Source organism: Notolabrus celidotus, chromosome 9 (genome assembly GCF_009762535.1).
Source record: "Notolabrus celidotus isolate fNotCel1 chromosome 9, fNotCel1.pri, whole genome shotgun sequence".
Classification (NCBI taxonomy): Eukaryota; Metazoa; Chordata; class Actinopteri; order Labriformes; family Labridae; genus Notolabrus; species Notolabrus celidotus.
In genome coordinates, this window is record NC_048280.1 from 23,253,150 (window position 1) to 23,273,968 (window position 20,819).

The window sequence follows — 20,819 nt, forward strand, 5'->3', positions numbered from 1 at the left end:
GTTTTAGAGTAAAATGAACACATTTCCTCCTAACTTACAAATAAAATACTCTCATTCAGGTATTTTTATTTGCTGAAAATGACAAACAGTTAAGATAACAAGATGCAGATGCGAATAAAATCTAGTACATATTCATTTTTAAACAACAAGACACTAATGTTTTAACTCAGGAAGAGTTCAGAAATCAACATTTGGTGAGATAACCCAAAATTTTAATTACAGCTTTTATGCAACTCAGCATGCTCTCCACCAGTCTTTCACATGCTGGTGGGTGATGTTCTGTTGCTTTTGGCACAACAATTGAAGCATTTCAGCTTTGTTTAGTGGCTTGTCAGGTGATCAAAAAATCAGTGCCTCATTGTTAAGTAGAACGAGGTGTGCCTGTGTTTAAATTCAGCTGACACTGGAGTAGATCTGCTTCCATGCATGTGGAGATGCTGATTTAAGGAAGAATCTGGTGTGGTCTCTTAACTTTTCCGTACTTGCTGTAATTGTTTAGTGCTGTTATTGCCCAATGTTTCACCCTCTGTTTTTTTAGTATTGTGAAAAACGTGCACCGATAGGTTTCAGTGTGTGCTCATTTTAAAGAAATATGAAGAAGGAACAGTACAAAAGTCTGGGGTGTGCTCCCCCTCTGAGATTTGTTCCTACTTCAGGCACTTCTGAGCAGTATTTCAGCTATTTGAATCTGCAGATTTGTAATAAACATCCTAGCTGCTTAGACTTCTCTAATCATTTTCATCTTACTTTCAATGCAATTATTCTACAACTATCTTCATTATTATATGAACACAAAACAACATCTTGACTCTGACTAATTTTCAGTTCTGCATGAGACAAAAACTGTCAGATGTCACTACTTTAAGTTCTACTACAGAGTTAGAGGAGGAGTTTGGCATTGACAGCATAACTAATTGCAAAGACAAAGTCAAAAATAGGATATGGGTTCCCTGGCAACAATCTTTGCTGAGCTGCAAACTGTCTGAGTGGGTATTTAAAGAGATGCACCTGCTTTGTACCACTATCTTAAATTCCTGAAAGACAAATTATGATTAATCCACATGCTGTCCCTTGCTTTGAAGCCTCCTAATTCCTCTGGCTCACTTGTCCCTGTGACAAAACAGACCTTTTCTAGTGAATGAATAAAATCACTGTGAGGAGAGCTATTGTGGGATGGACTAGAACGGCCTCTGTTCTTTTTCATTCATTATTTGGTTTTTTTATTTAGTCAATACAAACACTCACCAGCAACACACAGTGTCCTGTCCATCTGCCTCTTCAAATGTGCGCTCTTTTCCATTTTCTTGGCTCCTAGGCTCAGTACCAACAGCAAAACCAGGGCCTGAAAGGAAAATCCACACCAATGATTTTACCTAATAGCATTTAACCAACACCACATTCGAGATGATAATGTTGTAGGCTACTGGATATCAGCACTAATGTTATTCTGCCATTGGCACAAGGCCAGAGGCTATGTGTCAAAAACAGTTATGGGCTACATCATCACCTTCAATGTGAGACTACTTTATGTAACAATTCTACAACCTTCAACAATGGTTCAAAGATTTGAGTAAAAAGTTTTTTGTTTTTTTTTGTAATTTAATCACATTTAGCTACATATCTATTTCTGAAACTGGAATATATCTGGACAGTACAAAGAGTGAGTGTACTGTAGCTTTGGAGGACTGTTTATCATTACAGACAGGGGCATTTTGTGCGGCAGAGTGATACACCAAGGGAAAGGTACGGTGGCCCTGAAGTGCAAATCACAACGGCAATTCAGAAAACATAACGGCAAGTCAGTAAACACTGGCTGTTTCTGAAACTGCCTACTACACTAGAAGTACGTACTGATTTGGCCAAAATTCAACTCCCCGGATGTCTACTGATTCTGGAAAATTTCACAGTATGCATCGGAGCAGTCTGCCTCGCGTACTGTTTCCCTTAATGCACAGCGCTCGTTCCGCTTTTTCTTTCCTTCTTTTTTGACGGGAGGAAATCCATTTTTGGGTGCTGTGAAGGTTATTGAATTACATATAAACTACTTGCCAACTTTTTAAATCATAAATGGATGCTAAAGAAGCAGTTTCTCTATCGGCTTTGCCGTTGTTCACTTCGGCTTTCTGAAACCGGAAATCTAGTGACATCTGGCCCAGTGTACTGCAACACAGATTGAACAGATCAGTCATACTACAGACTAAATGCAAACACAGTATGTAGTAGGCAATACCTACTGCCTACTACATTAGTAAGTAGTATGTAGCAGGCGGTTTCGGAAACAGCCTGAGGCATATCAGAAAACACTACGGCAAATCAGAAAACACTACGGCAATTCGGAAAACACAACGGCAATTCAGAAAACACTACGGCAATTAAGAAAACACAACGGCAATTCAGAAAACACTACGACAATTCAGAAAACACTACGGCAATTAAGAAAACACTACGACAATTCAGAAAACACTACGGCAATTCGGAAAACACTACGGCAATTAAGAAAACACTACGACAATTCAGAAAACACAACGGCAATTCGGAAAACACTACGGCAATTAAGAAAACACTACGACAATTAAGAAAAACACAACGACAATTCAACAAGTAAACATTAGATCAATGTGCTGGAGAGCCGAGGGCACATCCACTTCCTGAGGGGGCGTGGTCAGAGAGCTCATTCTCATTTAAAGGCACAGACACAGAAAACAGCCTGTTCTGAGCAGGGCTGAAAAAGAGGGGTTTACAGGCATTCCAAAATCTGATTTCATTGTGGTTTTTTCAGCATAAACTTCAAAGACATGTTTTGGGGACCTCTTAGACCAATATATTTTGATGAAAAAGAGCATAATATGTCACCTTTAAAAGGGCAGCATTCGAGGACCTCAGTGATCAGGCTGGAACATAAAATGACAGGAGAGCTGTGGTGTATGGAGGAGCAAGGCTGTTAAGAGCTTTAAAAACAAGTAAAATAACTTTACAATCAATTCTAAAAGAAACAGGGAGCCAGTGCAGAGTTTTAAAAAGAGGGGTTATGTTATTTGATTTATATTTTCTTGTTAAAACTCTGGCAGCGGCGTTCTGAACAAGCTGCAGTTTCTTGAGAGACTTTTTGGGCAAACCAGTAAAAAGGGAGTTGCAGTAGTCAATGCGGCTTGTAATAAAAGCATGAATTAAAATTTTGGCATCTTTCTGCGATAAAAAGGTCGGACTCTTGCAATGTTTCAGAGTTCGAGGACAACCTGCAGGGCAAAGGTGTCTAGTATTTGTCACATTGGCAGTGTACAAAAATGTTTGTTGTCTAGGTCTTATTATGGCTTTTTAGATTTTTTATATACTTTTAGCTGCTTTTATTTACGCTACGCTCAAATAGATAAGTCCCGACTTCCCAATGATTTGTGCTTCTGTAGACCAGTACCCTCAATGAGTAGAAAGCATTGTGTTTTTTGTCTCACATTCTTTCTAGAGAGGTGGAACTAAACCAAATTTAAAGGCTGCTTAGAGCTGTCATTTAATCCTGTGATAAATCTGTGTAATCCTTGATAGTAATAGCTGATGGGTGATAGGATATTGTTCATCTTTGATTCACTTTCACTTTGCTTTAATTTCACATTGTTTGCTAACAGCTGGGCATATTATGAAAATGCATGATTATTGTTTTAGTATCATCATACTTTCTCAACAATTATTCCAAAAAAAGCAGGACTACCAATTTTCTTAGATGCATTATGACTTATAAACAACAGTCAAATGCGAGAAATACTGATTTGATGTACTTTAAAACCCAGGAAAATTACTACAAATCCAGACTTTCTCAATTTTCCATGCTTTTGTTTGTTTGTATGTGGTGAACAAGTTGTCTCAACGTTACAATGATAAACAGGATTCAGTATCTCCAGGGTAGATTTACCACATGGGGAGAGTTAGTGTTGAATTCTCTGTGCACCTGCTGCACACAAGTCAAACACTGTAAATAGAATTAATATATTTATGTAAATTCCCCTGCAGAACACTCACACCTGGCATGCTCCACTGAAGTGGTTAGAGTTTAAAATGAAAGAAAGAAAGTGCTCTGTGCTCAGATACACACATGTTCATAAGTGTGTACACTGGGGATTTGTCGGATTGTTGCTCTCGCAGTTTCCTCGTCCACCAAGAGACAGGAGGACAGATATGAGAGATGTCCCCTGAGGATGTGTGCTCTGATTTATGTGATGCTGTGGCTTGATTGCTCTGAAACAAGTTGCAATTCAGCATTTGACAACCCCATTCCAGTTCAGTACTTCTACAGAATCACTGTCTGTTTGTGTTTATATGTGTGTGTGGGTATGTTTGTGTGTTCTATCTCACAGGAATACAGATAATTGAGGAAGCAGTAATCAATGGGACTTCATTTTACTGTTTAAAATTCAGCTTTAGTTTTCTCAAGGTGGCTTTAACTCCAAAACCCTGGACTAGCCTGGGAATACCTGAAGTGACATGCTGTTCAATACAAAAAGTCTCTAATCTTCACAGTAAAGGCTGATTTATACTTCTGCATCGAAATCGACGGCGCAACCTACGCTGGGGGGCCGCGTAACTCCCGTACCTACGCAGAGGCCTATGGACGTAGCTGACGTGCACCTCCTCCAAAATGTAACTACCCGTGGAAATGACGCGGACTGCAAGCCCTGTGATAGGTCCACTCGGCGGCATTGTGTTTCCACATTTACAGCACTCCCGGGATCCCGGACATTGGCCGCACATCTGCCGTGTATTTCATCTCCTCCTCTCTATTCTTCGTGTAATCATGTCTGTATGATAAACAGCAACATGTATCAGCTGTAGATTAGTATAACACGTTCTGAATCACTGAGGAAAAGTAGCTAGAGATTGTAGCGGGGCTGGAACCGGGCGACCGGCTATCAGAGAGACCACACCGCCCTCCAGCGTTTTGGTGGAGAATTGCAGCGCGACACGGACACATCCACGCACAAGTATGTGGTGCTCATGTCCCAAGATGCAGAAGTATAAATCAGTCTTAAGAGAGCTCTGGATTGATGTGATTTTTCAGTGCAGTTAAGAAGGTGTAGTTTTTACTCTAAATTTGTCTCTCTTTGTGGATTCTGGTGAATTGTTTCCCAAGCTTAAGGTGACATGTCCACTGCTGCAGTTTTTTGCATTGGCAGCACTGGTTTTTCAATTCAAACTAAATGTGATTCAGCATTTTCAGCACTCAGCAACCTCCGTGATAAACGCACACAGCATCAAATGATTTTTTCCGCAGCGCTCTGAGCACTCTCTTTTGAAAAAAAAAAATCAACTTTTGGAACGCCGCTGTGCTCAACCATGTCACTTCTTGATCACCAACCAGCCAGAATCAAGAAGGGGCGGTATCAACTTGCACAATGGCGTCAGTCCGGACCATAGACTGTATAAAATATGGACGTAGCATCCGTGACGTCACCCATTTGTTTCTGAAGCGCTGTTTTGAGGCCAGTCGGCGGCGGCAGCCATATTGCTGCTGTCGAGCGATTGTGACGTAAAGAGGCGGGCTTTGCGCCTCCTAGCCAACAGCTACAGTGTTCCCCCCTGTCAATCAAGTCAGCTGTGCCTCTCATTGGAAGATTCGTAATCTAAATATCTTCGAAATTGCTGCGTTAGAAAAATAAATCACCCCCCGTACAGTGTGTGCCGATCGAGAAATGAGCTATCCAGACTACACTCGTCTTTTGTACCAGGCTGTAAACATGTTTATTTCTGCTGTAAAGATCGTCTTTTTTTTATTGGTGTGTATGTGGTTTCCGGTACTTCCGGAGCCAGCCTCAAGCGGATCCTCGATGAACTGCAGTTTTTACGGTTCCACATTGGACTCATATTTTTAGACTGGAGGTTGCTGCTTGGTCCGTACAGAGGAGGAAATTTATCACACTTGTTTTTTTCGAGTAACAATTTACAGATTTAGAACTGCTGCTAATGGTATGACACGATTCCTATCAATAGTTTTTACAGTTTCTTGATGAAATGTCATTGAATGAAAGCACGTATGAAGCATACAGAGAATTATAAACAGACCTAACGGTCACTTTTAATGGAAGCGGAAGTGACACAAGACAACTTTTGTAACCTAGCAACAGTAGCTGGTGAGAGGCACTCTGAAATAGAGGTTGTTGGCAGAAACAGCGGCAGTGGACACGGCACCTAAGTGATGCAAATCAATTGTTACAGTCATGGATCATAGCTTCTTAGCTTTTTATGAGTGCATTTAATCAGAACACCATTAACTCAACCTTCCAAAGATCAAATTAGATAACATTTTAACATGAATTTTGTGTATTATCTGAATGTTTTTGTTTAAAGACACAAAACATTGTTTTGAAATTGCAAGGGGCTGACTTTCACCTACAAGAAGAGAGCAAGCTCTTGCACTTTTGGCAAAACAGGGACGTTATACAAGAAATAGTGCTTCATTGGTCTGATTTGAAAATGCTTTTTTAATACAAATGTCCGCACAACAAATCAACAGGACATAGTTTTGCTGTGAATGAAATTATTATAATATTGTAAACTCCACTTTTAATAAACACAAGACTAAAGCACACAGACTGAGGTATTTTTAGAGTGTAACTTTTACCTGAATAACCCGTGCAGATTGCGATGAAGTTGACATTAATAATGACCCCTGGTCAGCTTCTGACACAGAGGATTTGAAGGTCAGTGGAGAAGCAAGGGAAAATCCTCCTCATAATTTAGGAAAAGTCTTTCTCCTTTTTTTTTAAGTGAGCTTCTCTGCAAAACCAAGAGAGCTCACTACAAGAATTGATAGAGCACCTTTGTTAAATAAATGACCTGTCACAGCCACTCCTGAACAATAACGTCAGCCCAGTACTCTGAAAATGTTATTCTAATGTGTTATTTTAAAAAGTAATTTGACAACATCCTTTTTGGGCAAAGTTGATCATAAGAAACTGTTAAAATGAGTGCAATAACGGGTAAAAAACAGCCATATTTGGTCCTAAACAGGAAATGTTGAGTGCAGAATATTATTGAACAAAAATGACAATTTAGATTGCACCACATCCGATAAAGTGTATTCAGTTACCAGTTGAGCTGTAGACAATTTTTCAGTTCATTAGTTGTGATGACAACAATCACAGTGGTTCAGGACATCTCAAAGAGTTCTCCCTGAAGACAAAACCAAACCAGGGTCAGCTGTTGTTGCATCATTGGTCTGCATAAAAGGAATCCAGTATGACACAGATAGCATTCTAGATAGATTCATGCTCAGGTAGTCCTGATCCGATTACACAGAGAGCTGCATCTTACCCATTAACTATGTTTGTCTGCATTCCCTGACAGAATGGTACCAACAGCATTTCAGATTCAGTTGACTTTCATGCACTAATGCCCGCTCTATGTTTGTGATTAAGTTGTCAAAGGTAAATGGCATTTCCCAATATCTGTATGCAAAACAGAAGCTGCTCTTATGGTAACTTTGCAATTTGTCATTTGCAAAAACTGCCTGTGTCTTTTTTTTTTTTCCACGGATGACTACACAACAGAAAATCACCATCAAGATTATTGTCTTTGCACGCAGCAGAAAGAAGATTTAATTGGCTGCAGAGAGGCGGGAAAGTGGCCAGGGGTATTGGACAAGTTTTTTTGTGGATGGAAAACCTGCCATAGCTTGGAAATTGAACATACTTGAAACTAAAAAGGGAGGAAGACTAGAGAGGCTACACTCAAAATCCTTCAAGTCTCCTCAGTTGATACGATTGATGAACGGAGAAACACACTGAAGTGTTAAAAGCTTTTGCAAAATGTTTTGTAGGACAACACCTGTCCCTTGAGAAACCAAGCTTAGCACCTTAACCTGAAGATGGGGGATTATGAGTACTTGGTCTGATTGATAAATGTCACAGCTAGAGCTGGGCAATATTAAAAATGATCAGAATATCAGTCTATCGATAATTATCACGATAAATATCAAATCATTATTTCATTTTTATTTAAAGACAGATTTTTGCTCCTGAGTGAAAGTTGAAGAGACCGGACAGTTTGTTAGTTTGTATCTGGATTAAGTTTTCTGATGAACTTCTTGAATCCATCATTTCTGACGGTACTAACAGGAAGCAGGTCTTTTGTGTAAGATGAGATTTTTGTAAAGTTTTAGTTTGTAGATTCTTTTTTTCTCAGGTTGAGGTTATTTTCTTAATTTGATTTAAATCTACAACAAAGATATCAAATTGTAAAGTGTGTATCAGTTTATGTGGTATTGTTTTGAGTAGTGCACTCCCCTCTAATATTACTAAGGGTTATGGGCAGAGTGATGTTGTTTCCCACAGTGCAGTGAATGAATCACGGTTATTCAGTGTTCAGTTGTACTACAGTCTCAGTGGACATTTAATGTGTTAGAAATGCACAGCAGAAGTTGTCTCTGTGCTCTTCCTTTACTCACATCCTGAAAGTTTATTATTCTGAAGTGTATTAAGTTAGAAGTTAAAGCCGAGTCAGCACAGTGTCAGACTAATGACTCTGCTTTGAGCTGGTAGGTTTTGAGTTTTCTTCTGCCACTGTCCCATGTGTCAGCTGTGTTTACATTCTGCTCCGAATGTCTTTAAGCCCTGCCTACCGCTCACCCTGCGACATGATTGGCTGTTCAATGCAGTCTTCTTCTTCTGTCTAATGTTGGGTGGCAGCTAGCGGTTAAGACACAATAGCGCGCCCTCCATTTCCAGTGGTTGGACACGTTTATTATTATCACATTTTTATCAAACATTTGTTACATTAATATTGAGAAAAATTATATCACGATAATTATCGTTATCAAATTATCGCCCAGCCCTAGTCACAGGTGAAGGTGGTAAAGTAGATTTTTGGTTAATGAAATGGAGGGCTCCAACCTTCAAAAAGATTGAGAAGTCACAGTGAATGAAACAATGGTGATGGAAAAAAAAAAAAAAGCAAATGATTCCCTCATTAAAAGAAAGAGATGCCCTTAGAAGTGTCCGTAAATGATAGGTGTGACTTTTGCCAGATGGCCCAATGCTGGTCAGTTCTCCTCACAGAATGCCATGTCCGTGTGATAGGGGACTATTAAATGCCTTGGGTGAATAACAGAAAGTAGGACAATGTATTTAAAGAGAATTTTCATTGTGTGTCATTGGAAACAACTCCCAGTATGCCAAAGATAAAAAACGTTTTTTTGGCATTGGTTTGATGAGGTTTCAATGGAAAAATAAACTATAGAGAAAGAATCCTTTGATGGGTGCAGGAAAGTCAACTTGAGTGAAGCAGACAGAACAGATGTAACAGCAGATGGCATTGCAGTCAATAGTGAAAATACTCTAACCAACGTTTCCTACTCTAACTAGGATTTACTGTCCCACTCACATAGATAACTCACACAAGGAGAGAAACCTGCAGGGCTACTGCTGCTGTCCTCTGTTTACCTGTCCACTGTCTCCTTGAGTCCAGGTTGATATACTGTGGTGATGGTAGAGCAGTGCTGGAAGGTACAGGATGCACTGACAACACAGGGCAAACAAGCACCATTGCAAAATTGAATGCAGCACAGTGGTCATTTTGTTTTGATAATCCGGTTAGATTGATCTCTTAGCCCTCATTTTTAATAGGTGTTAATAATTAGGGATGATCCATGATTTTTGAGTGTTGGAATCTTCATGGATATATAACACCATTTAGAGTTAGAATATTATCTCATGTAAAATAAAATTCAGTTGTTTTACTGTGGCATTATTGTAATGCAGTACTCCTGCCAGATGGTGGCGGTAGCACATGTAGCTGTTTGCTAACTACATCAAAGCAAAAGAAGATTTACTACCACATTAAATAGCAAAGAGAGAAGAAACAGTAGCAAATGTTACTGGAAATACAGGAAAAACGCTGTGAGATTTGGAACAAGAGAACAATTCAGAGAATGAGCATGTACACTGTACATGACTTGAAAATGCAACTGTAAACTGTAACTATGCATGCCACACTGCTTCATCAAAGAAACACCAGCATGACCTTACACTGGTACTGGTTAATACTATTGCCATATACCGGGACAACATTGTTTGATTATTGAACAGTACGTTGACTTGAAATGTCCATCCTTATCAATAATCTTATCCTTCAAAATAAGGCTCAGTCATGGCTTTTAGCAACAACTTTCAGTTTTTTTTCAGGCACACATCTTCCCTGTGCCCCATCTTTAGGTCCTGGCCAGAGTTTACGGTGGACTTTTTTTACGTCGGCCAATTTGGCCGGTGACATTCCAGAATTCCGGCCAAATGGAACAACTGTCGGACATCCGCTCTAAAAGCCCTATCTGCCTAATAGCTTACATTTACCAGCAATGAAACACTGAAAACACCAACACGGTGACCCAAAAAAACACATTAAAATTTGAAATAAATCAATTAATAAATAATATGATCAAGCAACGGGAGTCAGCGCGCCGATGCCAACCTGCGGAATTTTGAAGGGGGGGGGACTCGTAGCGCACCGGACCAGCACTTTTTCTCAAAGTAGTTTGCATTGTCTGTTTTACATTCACGTGGACATTGTAGAGTGCTTTATGATCTAATAAGCACTGAAGTTTATGTCATGCAAGTAAGAGTATTAGAACGATCACTGGTCAGTAATTGTTTTGACCTTTTAAGGTGGTTTGATTGATTCACGACGTGAAATCATGCACTGAGTGATAAGAAACGCTCCACCTTAAAATGTCCGGCAGCTGTCAGATAGGGCCGTATGACAGCAGCATGGTGAGTTTATTTATTTTAGTCTAACTTCTGTAGTAAAGATGAAAGGCAGCAGAGCATCCTCTGTCTGTCATCCCGTGAGCCCCGCACTTTTACTCTAACCTGAGCCTCCTCTGGTCTGGGGCCAACAGGCGTGACCTGCCATGTCTGTCCAGTGTCCTGCGTGCCCCTCTGCACCAGCTCTGCACCGGACTCCTCTCCAAATTCCGTTTGCAAGTAATGGGCGAATGTTTGGTAATGTCCTCTGCACACTGCGCTGAAGGGAATAATCCAAGTGCACGCTATCTCTCCCCTTTAAGCACTATGGAAGGTGGCCATCACAGAGTTTGTTTTGATATTCATATATCATCATGCTGGGAGGCTAAACTTGATTGAACTATTCATAAATATCATCATAACTTTCTGTAAACTTGTCAAAGTAGGAGCTGGGTTACACACGTCCGTCATCGGTGGAAGAAGGGTTCTCCTGATGTTTTTGAGCATTCAGATCCGACTGTGCCGCTGTCAATCAGGAAACATGACATGTGGCGTTTGGGTGACACTCAAAAATATCTGCTGCTTCACGGCACAGTCATGAACGCATGTTGGTATGTAACAGTGTAGACTCCGAATATAAGACCAGTCCACTTTTCACGTGCAGTTTAAAGGGAAAAAACCCAGATTAAGTTATAAGCAATATGGTTACTTATATTTAGTATTTTTTCCGTCTGACATTTTAGATATCTCTAAATGCCGGCCAACTGCACTTGAAACCGGCTAATAGCCGGTAAATACCGGCTAACGTAAACCCTGGTCCTGGCCTATCAATTGAGAACTAAGGTTTGCATCATACTTTTCAAAGCTGACTATGTCATTCCTGTAATTTTTTTCTAAATAATTGCATACCCGTGCGTTTTTACCATAGACTGTATAAATAATGGACGTAGTATCAGTGATGTCACCCATCTGTTTCTGAAGCGCTGTTCTGAAGCCAATCGTCAGCGAGAGCCATATTGGAAATGTTGAACTCAACCTAACTGCTGTTGAGCTAGTATGAGGTAAAGAGGCGGGCTTTGAGCCTCCTAGCCAACAGCTACAGTGTTCCCGCCTGTTAATCAAGTCTGCCGTGCCTCTCATCATGGAAAACTCGGAATATTGATATCTTCGAAACTGCCGCGTTATGAAAAAATTCACCCCCTGTACAGTGTGTGCCGATAATGAGCTATCCAGACTACACTTGTTTTTTGTACCAGGCTGTAAACATGTTTATTTCTGCTGTAAAGACCGTTTTTTAAAATGTTTTATTTGTGTGTATGTGGTTTCCGGTACTTCCAGAGCCAGCCTCAAGCGGACACTCTAGAAACTACAGTTTTTAACACATCCGCATTGGCTTCAGTTCTCGCGACCCGAGGTTACCGCTTGGTTTTTCCACTGTCATGTGGAAAACCTGGAGGTGGATGTGGTGGTTGTATAGGCTGCATTTTATCAAATAAACCCACCATGCACGATAACTCACTGAAAAACATTTAGAGTTTGGTCAGAAAAGTCTGCCCTCTCAAATCTGACATCTATTTCCCCTGACCTTTTGAGTCTCTGCTCTTCTTGCCTTCCCCTTCCAGCTTTTCTGATCTGTCAATACAGCAACATGGTTTCATCACGTCTGTATACCTGGCTGACAGAAGCCGGTTTTATTGAATAAACAACAAACTAACCCCTCAGACATGTAGACATTGAGTTTCACACGTCAGACTGTTCAACTTGATTCCTGTTGGATCACTGCTTGCATGGGCACCACAAGTATTAATGCTTCTGATTGTTGTAAAGGGCAGTTATTGAGTGAAGTTCAGCATGCACTTATAATGTCCCTCAGCAGGCTGGAGACTCATTAAATATTTCAATGGGTTAAATGAAAAAGAGAATGACTTTAATTCAAGAAAGGAGAAAAGAAAAAGTGTAATAGTCCAAGATTCAGGGTATAAAGTGAAACATCCCAAGAGGCTTTCTAGGAGCTCATCAAAGCTCCTTCTATAGTCTCTCAGCTCTCTAATTGGGCAATGCTGAGATGGATTATTAAAATCAGGCACAATGCACAGGTTCATAATAGAAGTAATAGGAAGAAAACCCAGCCGGTCTCCTCATCGCCTTCAATGTGTCTGGTTGAGCTTGTTCCAGAAAATGATAGCTCAGCACATAATAGATAGTCCCTGCATTGTGCTCTTATATTGTGAGGGTAATCCTCCACTCTGCCTTTGGGGTTGTGCTGTGAACTCTATCTGATATTGGGGAAAATATTAAGTATGGTAATTACCCACTCTGGTTGAGACAGGCCCCAGCACCTATTTTTTCACCCGCCTTAATTGCTTCCTTTGGGATAATTAGTAATCGTTAGAAGATAGTCAACTGGGCGTTTATGCAGTGTCATGATGCACTGTACCAGACGTCCAAACATTAAGTGGTGCATCATTAGCTGAGAGGTCAGTAGAGTGGTGCCGTTAAAACTAGACTCACTGTAAGAGGCTGACAGATAAACTGTGCCTCTGTTGTGATTCAGAGAAAAAGACTGTCCTGCAGTCAATATTTTTATGATTACCTGACAAACAACTTGTAGCAATTTCCCCAAGTGCTAACAACTTAAAGCATCAACTGACCTCAAGCACAGATGAATCATCTTACAAAAGATTGACCCTGCAGAATGTGGAAACATTTAGAAAATAATGGAGTAAACCAATTTGGTATTGAGAAAATATCTCAAGTCATCAAGTTTTCTATATGCTGTGTCAGGTTACACTGACATAATAATAATTATTATCTGACTAAATGGACTTGTACTTATATAGCGCTTTTCTAGTCTTTCTGACCACTCAAAGCACTTTTACACTACTCGCCACATTCACCCATTCACTCACTGATGGTAGAGGCTGCTATGTAGTGAGGGACCATCGGTGTTAGCTGATCTCATTCGTTCACATTCAAACACCTCTGAACAACAGAGGGAGCGATTCGGGGTTCAGTGTCTTACTCAAAGACACTTCGGCATGTGACTGCACCATCAACCTTACGATTGATAGATGACCAACTCTTTTTTTTTTTATACTTTTTTTAAATTTATTTTCATTTTAGAAAACAATTATAGTACAATACATAAACACGCAAACATTTTCAGGGGCATTTCTAGTATGCGAGTCCTCCCTCTTTGTCATTTTGAAACAGTTCAGTTATTTGTTGTTCTCACTTTCCGTGTATGTGGTCCATTTCCTCCAGTTCTTGTCGTGGGTATGTCCTCTGAGGTTTAGTTGGTACGTCAGCTTTTCCATTACATAGATATCCTGAATGATTTCAAACCAGTGCTCTTTCTTCAGGGGTTCCGCTTTTTTACTGGCTATGAGTAAAATTTTAATCAGATAGATAGACGACCGATTCTACCCACTGAGCCACAGCCGCCCCTAGACTAGAACAATGTGTAACTAGAACAGTCATGTGGACAATAACCTGCAAGGACGATCGAGGCTGGTAGCGCTTGCTCTGCTAACATCAGCCACACTCAGCAAACAAAATTTAAAACTGTTACCCACAGACTCTGATCCTGTGTTTAGCTGTGTTGAAATTTGACTGTTTTTTTTTAGTATTTTTCTAAATGTAGACTAGTTGGTTAGAGTTTCAACTCTGTCTATAATAATCTGATTGAAGTTAGTAGCTTAGGAACACCCTAAGTTAATACAGAAATAGGGTTCCAAAATTCTGAGAATTTTCAAAGTTGGAAACTTTCCATTGGAATTAACAGGAATTTATGGGAATAAACAGGAATAAACCAGGAATTTACTGAATTGAAGATTGGCTCCTAATAGGGAACTTAAATATAGTTGAGGAAAATGTATTTTAGACCACTTGGTGGAAGGGACTTAGTGGATCTTGCACCTATAGCCTCCATCATAATCCAGATCCCACCATCATCAGCCGCCTCAGAGCGCAACTGGTCTTGTTTGGTAACACGCACACAAAAGTTTTCATTTAACATTTTGAATGGGACTTTGTTGGGATTGCATTTTTGTTAATTTTTGAATAGGTTAGGTCAGGGGGATAAGTAATATTTAACTCAACATACATGTTTTTGTTCTTCAATAAAATAATTGATTGTTCAATAAAATATTTAACACTCAATAAAGTTCTACTTACAAATAAATCTGTTTTAATTGTATTATTTTGGATGGATGTCTGCTTATAACAAAACAAATATTTATGCTTGGATATGATACCTGTACATTAAATTACCCTCAATGCCCAGTTAATTACTGTAATTCCCATGGAAAGTTTCCAATTTGGAATATTTCCCAAAATTCCCCAGCTTAACTTCCCATGGAAATTTACCAGGAAATTCCAGAAATTGTCCACCCCATTGCAACTATATACAGAAATCAGTTTTTCTTTTAAGCAGCAAGATAGTAGACACTTTCATTCTTGATCCAGAATACATGTTGCTGTCTTATATTAACCTTTTTTTCGTGGGTGTTGTGTTGAAAATAGTCGCGATTAGTTTCCTCCTACTTTCCTCTCTGGGATCTGCCCGATCTGATTAGGACAGCAGCAGGAAGACGTTTTGCATCCCTATTTGTGGAAACAGTATCATGGTCCATTTAGTCATGTCTGTGTTGATTAATTTAAGTGCAGCACTAAGCGTCAGCAAACACGCTCCTGCATAACCTAATTGTTAAAGAGATTTTTTAAAGTGTTAGACCATTAGAGTGAGGACACAGTATAAAGGTGTCTATATGTAGAGTACCTGGAGAAAGGTTACTTAATTGGAGTGGCTACTGCACTGAACTTTTAGGAGGGGGAGGGGCTCCCTCACATGCCTTTGATATCAAACTCAATATAACTGGACAGAGTTTCTAGTGCATGGTAATTGCTAGAGAAGTTCCATGCTTACGTAATGTAACTCATTTATGTCTTTACTTTATCCCGCCATTAACGTTGTAATATAAGGATGAAGGTTGAGGTTAATGTGAAGCAAAGTGTCTGCATCAATATCTGCCAAGAGGAAATGGCTCTGGAGCAAAGTAGCTCACCTCGTGCACTGGATCATATGCCATCTCATTACGGAATGATTCAGTCAAGAAGCTGACAACAGCGAGGGGAAGAGGTTGAGGAAGCATTTCAGGTGTAATTAAATATTTAGAGGATCCAATCATGTGAGACCATTAAGAGGCTTAATTGCTAAGTCCATCAGGTTTGAAGCAGTTACAGGCGTGTATGCATGCAAGACTTTCCAGCACGTTGAAAAAATGAAGCCAACAGTGTCTGTTTATCTGAACAAAAAAGTTTTAAGCTGGCAATAAGTTTTGTGTTTCTCACACAACCTACATTAAAAATTGAGTGCCTGCAACAACTTGCATGTGGTATCCTTGCAGATGGAGGGCAACTGCAGCCGGGAGATTGTGTGGGACCAGAGGGAGTCCGCCCTAGGATCTGTAAAGTTGCTGTAATGTTATGATCTAAACTATCGCCTGCAGCGTTTCTACATCTCACCACTGCCCCTTCCCATCGTCCTCTCCTGTCAGTCACAGGACCAGAGGGCCTGTGGTTAAAGTGTGTGTGCTTCCTGCAACTAGGTGCTTTAAATGCACACCAGCAAGTGTCAAAAAGGGGTCTTCATGTCATCCCTGCCGCTGTAAGGGATCTTACATGTTCATTCAGTCAGCATAAAAACCTAACAAACACCAGTGAGTGGGCGTGCCCCCTGGAGCCTGGGGGGATGAAGAAAACCTGAATCCAGTCAGTAGAAATGAAATAGATAAGACAGCCAAGCTACTGCAGCTAAAATGCTAGTGAAGCAGGAGCCGTCTGATCCTGCCTGCTCTCCTGAGGTCATGGAGACCTTGGTGGTGGAAGCTTTAATCTGGAATACAGGAAGGTTTGTGTGTGTGTGTGTGTGTGTGTGTGTGTGTGTATATGTATGTGTGTGTGTGTGTCTGTGTGTGTGTGTGTGTGTGTGTGTGATTGGGGAGTGGGGGATTCAAATGCCTCAGGGGATTGTGGTGGTGTGCAAAGAGGAGGTCTAGAAGAAAGAGGAATGTTTTGTCTAACCAAGATTAGGCCTTATATATGGCCACCCACATGCAACGTCAATGTCACTGATATGTTGGTTGAGATCAGATGTGATCCTTTCATGCTTCTTTTACGTTGCATTCAGAGCCGCCCCAGATTTAAGCGCGCTGTAATGCATGCACACCAGTTTTGTGGGTCTCAAACTGCAGAGCTTGTAAAGAAGATTAGGAGTTTTACAACAACGGAAAAAACAGAAGACATATTTGAGCTATTTTCTAAATTACTTATTTTTGTTAAAGGAAAAAAAAACTGTGCAGCTCCACTTTCTTACCTCTGTTATCTAGGCAAACAGAAGTATCCGATCAAAACTTGGTATCGGCATATATTCAATATTAAAAATCGGATCGGGATCGGCGGCCTAAAAGCTGACCAGGACATCCCTATTCAGGATTTTTTCCTGTCAAATGCGTTTCAATGGAGGTGAATTTACATTTACAGATGATGGACATTTTTAACTACTTAACAATCAGTAAAAGAGAAACTATGGGAAAACAAGGGTTGAGTAAGTAAATGTTAAAAAAAATAAGGTTGGAGTGGGAGTTTGAGGCAGGCTGAGAAGAAATGAAAAAAGATCTATCCACGTGCATTTTGACTGTGTGACTATGTTGACTCTGACCTGGGACTTCCACCAGATTTGTGTCCGGTCCATCTCAGATCTGCTATGGCCCAGATCTGTGCTTTACCATCTGAATTTGGCCGTGAGAGAAAAACACATGACAGCAAGGAATGACAACCAGGTGTGATATTTATTTTCATTGTCTTATTTATTTTATGACTTGCTATCCTCCTGAAAACTTTTCTTTGTATTCACTCTGTTTTTTTTTTTTGTTTTTTTTTTACAAAAGAAAGAACATTGAATTAGTTATATACCACAAAAGTTGGCAAAAAACCTGCAGCATACCTGTTGTTTTGACTGACTTAGAAATGTACATTGATCCTTGAATAAATTTGTTCAGACAGAAACGTAGCCACACGGTGGAAATAGATCTGCTGCAGAAACATAAACAAACACTTGCCCTTTGCTACTGTTGTAGCTGTCAGAAGCCAGACGGTATGAATTGGAGAGAAATCTGAGCAGTTTGATGCACAAGAAATTAACTTAATCAGAGGATGGGTCTGGTTCAGTGCACGGCTGCCACCAGTTACGGTTCTTCATTATGCCCCCGAGAACAGGACACCACCTCGAGGAACAACTCTCACTGAATTGAAATACTTGTAAACAGAACAGTAAAGAAAACAAAATAACTCTCCTCCTAAATGTCATTACATCGGCTAAAGTCCAGCACCGTGAGTTTGTCAAACTAAAAAATCGACTTCATCTCCTCTTTTTTTCTGATGAACACATATTTTCACACAAAAGCTTAGTGTGCTGCTTCCAAGCCAACGTTTGTGTCTGACACTGTGGGGCATCTTTTAAAAAGGGTAATCTGAACCATTAAATCTTCATTGACAGAGCAAGTGCAAGGCAGACGCACTCAAAAGGTTACGGGACACTGAAAGCACATTTTAGTCAGATCATACACCTTGAAGCTCTGCAGACAATTTGGACAATCAATAACTGGATTTGAAACCACAGGGATGAAACTCTTTTTTGGGGGTTTGGAATAACAGCTAGATTAACTGGCTGGAGTTAAAACATCTGACATGACGGTGACGTTTTAAGGCACGGATTCTGCATTTCTAGGTTGTACCTAGTTTTGAAACATTATCTATAAAGAGACGTCAAAATCTGTAACTTCAATATTGCATTCATGATATGACATCCAAATATGAAATGGGTTTATAAGTCATATATCACTGTTCCTGAATTTATTTAGTTTAATTAAGATGAACTCCAGCTTTATCAGCTGCAACAGTGAGGCGATTGATACACTAATGCATTAACAATTACCATCAAATAATATAATAAATATGAAGTGGGCCACTCTATATCATATATTTTTTTGGAGGGGTTTTAGGGGGGAATGTATAGTTGCCCTTTTTACTTTTAAAGTTACTATGACTTATGTGAGGAGCTCTTCTGTAATTTGTTTTATGTTGTCAAAAAAATTTTTTGGCTTCAATTCCTGGGAACAGTTGGCAAGAGCAAACATACATAGTGATGTAACTCTCAAAATATGTACAAGAGCTTTGAATCTTGGGATTTATATTTTAATAATATTAATACTCAATATTAAAAGTATTGTTAATATGATGCACCTGTGTAAAGTGCTGCTATTATGTTAAAAATGTATCAATATTTCTTTCTTTGGATCTTTAAAAAGGTATCAAAAGTCTTATATTTGATTTTAAAAAGTATACAGAAACCGGTTGCTGGGCAGTCATTACAAATACTGTTATGGGTAAGAGTGAAGTCACTAAATCAAATAAACAGCCGGGCTTCAGTTATTCTGTTATTTATATAGCGCCAAATCACAACAAACATTATCTTTACAAACATAGAAGGTACCATACTGTATGTGAAATTATTAACAAAGACCCAACTGGATATGATCCAGTCCCCTCTTACAGACAGGACTCAGTCTGATCTCATCTCAATCCACCATGAGCATTGCATCTCGCAGTATTGAGCTATTTACAGTGGCAAGGAAAAAATTCCTTTTATCGGGCAGAAACCTCGGGCAGAACCAGACTCATGTTGGACAGCCATCTGCCATCTGCCTACGAGAGAGAGAAAGAGAGAGAGAGAGAGAGAGAGAGAGAGAGAGAGAGAGAGAGAGAGAGAGAGAGAGAGAGAGAGAGAGAGAGAGAGAGTCTAATGCCAAAAATGTTGTTGGTTTAAACCTGCGGTTTTATCTGAGGTTCTTCTGTGGAGTTTTCATGTTCTCTCGCGTGTTTGGCTATAAAAGACAGCCCCTTCAAATATTTCAAATACAGAGTGAATAATCTACAACATCCTTATCATTCTTTTGGGACATATGTGACATTTGGGCTTGTAACAGGTGTCAAACTATGAATTGACAATTAGGGGATGATGTTCAGTATATAGTCATTTTTGCAATGCCAGTGAATAAAGTCCCTTATGGTTTTTTTCTTCACTCTCATCACCTGCACTTCATCCCGCCTGGCTATTTGATGATTAGCAATCAGACATATATGAGAGACAATTATTTTGAAAGGTCAAGACAGAGGAGAACGTTCAGGAGGATGGCATTAATCAGGGTTCTCACTCTTCTGAGGCCCTATGGTTTCCGCTTTCCCGGAATCGCCAACAGAATCGTGGAATTGGCCAATAAAAACAGAATCTACTGTTGAACGCGGAATATCGTGGAAATTGACATAATGTGACTGAAATGCTGTCATCATGAGGAGAAGGAACGTTTGTCTGGGGAAATGTTTCCAGGGACCGCTCATTCGTGGCGCCACCCGTGCATCTCCTCACAAACACTCACCCGCCCTCTCCCAAAATAAACCTGTCGAAGCGACCACCAGAAACACCTGCTAAGTCTGCAAAAAAAAAATACGAAACTCATCTCTTATTCCAAAATACAGAGCTGAACAGTACCCAGGCCAACCTGCACTCACTTTTTGCATTTCGTTAACGGACATTTTATTAACTGACACAAAAAGCACACTCTATATTGTGGCAAAATAGATTTCACAGATTTCATAGGGCCATACTCTTCCATGCCTGGAAAACCTGGAAAACAGAAGACCATTTTCTAGTCATGGAAATGGTCTGGAAAATGAAACCAGATGACATTATCCAAATTGGCTTAAGTATGTTAGGGGTAATAGAAAGAAGCAACTGTAATTCATGCACCATACTTTTAAGGATAGACTACATTCTGTAATCACCCCCAAGTAGAGCTGGGCGATATTGAAAAAGATGTTATCACGATAACATTTTTCATATCAGTCTATCGATAATTATCACAATAAATATCAAATCATTGTTTCATTTAAATTTTAAGGTAGATTTTTGCCCGAGTGAAAGTTGAAGGTTTGTTAGCTTGTGTCTTGATTTAGTTCTCTGATAAACTTCTTGAGTCC